Raw genomic sequence first — 2060 nt, 5'->3', positions numbered from 1 at the left:
TTTTTATCTGTCAGCCTCTCCTCCTCCTTCCTGTTCCCGCTGTGTCTTGTAGGATTGTGTCAGCAAGTCCTGCTGCTGAGGGTGAGACAGGTCATGTCCATGTCACTTCAGTTTGTGTCTTTTTCAGGATAATTGATAGGATCCAATGGTTCGTTTATGTCTCTCGCTTCTTCATTAGTGTGGTCTTTGTAGGAGCTACTGGAGGTAACCCCCCCTCCCTCCCCACCCCTCCCCCAAAAAGTCTTCGCGTCTGCTGTGTGGTAGTGGTAGAAGTGACGACAGAAGTGTCCTTATCTGTTGAAGCTGTCCGTGACTCACTGGTGTCCTTAATTAATCAACACCCACCATCCATCTCATCACTCTCTCGGTCCTTTCCTCACACCGGTCCTTAAAGGAAAGATGACACACATTGCATATTGGGTCTTTAAAAAAAAAAAAAAAAAAAAATCGATGAACCGTCTAAACTACAACGGAAGCTTACTACCCCTACCCTATCGGGGAAGACTGGTAATGTATTCATACGCCATCGGTCGCGGCTTCTCCTCTTCACGGGAACTACCGGCATATCCATGCGCTGAAAGGGAATATTGTTTTGAAGGAAAAGTGTAATTGTAATAATCAGGCCTCTCTGGTTGCCATTTTTCTTTTTATGTTATGTATTTTCATGTGGAATTTTTGTCGTTGGTTTTGCTGTTATGTTTGTCATATAGTATTCTCAGTATTCATATTAAGAAAGCCTACAGCAATGTCTTTTTTCTGTTTCAAGCAACGTACATGAGTGTTTGTTTCTGAAACAGTATTACTTAAAACAGTGTTTCAGGAATAGTATTACTCTGAGCAAACCAAACAATGTATCAGGAACAGTGTTAGTCAAAGCAAGCAGTGCGTTAATTTATAAAGAAAAAAGTGTTACTCAAAGCAGACAGTGTGTCAGATGTAGAATAACTCAAAGCAAAGCGAATAATAATGTGTCGCTTTTTAGGATTCTTTCGAAACCTTGATAATTTGGCATTTACTTTTTTTTAAACCAGTTCCGTTAGCAGACATTTCATTGGTTGTTGCATTGGCGGGGGATCATCAATAAACAAACGTATTGTTTTACAATGAATGGTTTAGTTGTTTATTACTTCTGTGTGTCTGTCTGTCTGTCTGTCTCTCTCCGTGTGTGTGTGTGTGTGTGTGTGTGTAAGAGTTTAACGATTTAAGTCCGATGCCAGTGTCTTTTGGGCATTCACACGTTCGTTCAGGCGTCCACACACACACACACACACACACATACACACACACACACACACACACTTACCCCCATACCCCCCTCTACCATCCACCCTCGACCCCCCCCCCCTCACACACACACAATGCGCGCAAGCATGCACATTCTTGAGCATCTTCCGAAAGAAAAAAACAACAACCTCCAATGAAAATGTTTGATTGTCACAGTTGATATTGAACATTTTATTTGCATCATAAATATACATTGATGTTTATACACGGAAAATACGATCCATGCTCAAACCAGATTTTAGCATTGAATTATTGCAGTTACAAGAACAACTCTGGCAGGGAAAAGGGGAGAAACCCAAAAGAAAGAAATACACAAACAAAAAAACCACTCAAATACATCGTGTTTCATGATCTGAGTCAAACGTGTTGTGATTCGGTTCAATGGCCTTCAATGCTTTTTCATTTATTTATTTTATTTATTTATTTTAAACTAATGGATGTAGTGGTAGCGACGGTGTTTTTTTTTTTTTTTTTTTTTTTTTTTTTTGAGAGTGGTGGTGGAGGTGGTGGAGATGTCTGAAGGTGATGTGATATTGGTTACACCATTGTGCTTGTCATAAGAAAGGTGATGATGATGATGATGACGATGATTGCAAAGGTAATGGTGGTAGGTGATGGAACTGGTGATGGCGATGCTGATGTTGCTGCTTATTGATGTGTGGCGGTGACGGTTGTGGTAGTGATGGATATAATGATGATGCAGTACTGGTTGTGATGATGATGGTGATGATGATGAAAACAACTACAGTGATGACGACGACAACATTTTTTTTTTT

This window comes from Babylonia areolata, chromosome 30 (assembly GCF_041734735.1).
Source record: "Babylonia areolata isolate BAREFJ2019XMU chromosome 30, ASM4173473v1, whole genome shotgun sequence".
Taxonomy (NCBI): domain Eukaryota; kingdom Metazoa; phylum Mollusca; class Gastropoda; order Neogastropoda; family Buccinidae; genus Babylonia; species Babylonia areolata.
Note: the sequence above shows the minus strand (reverse complement) of the source record.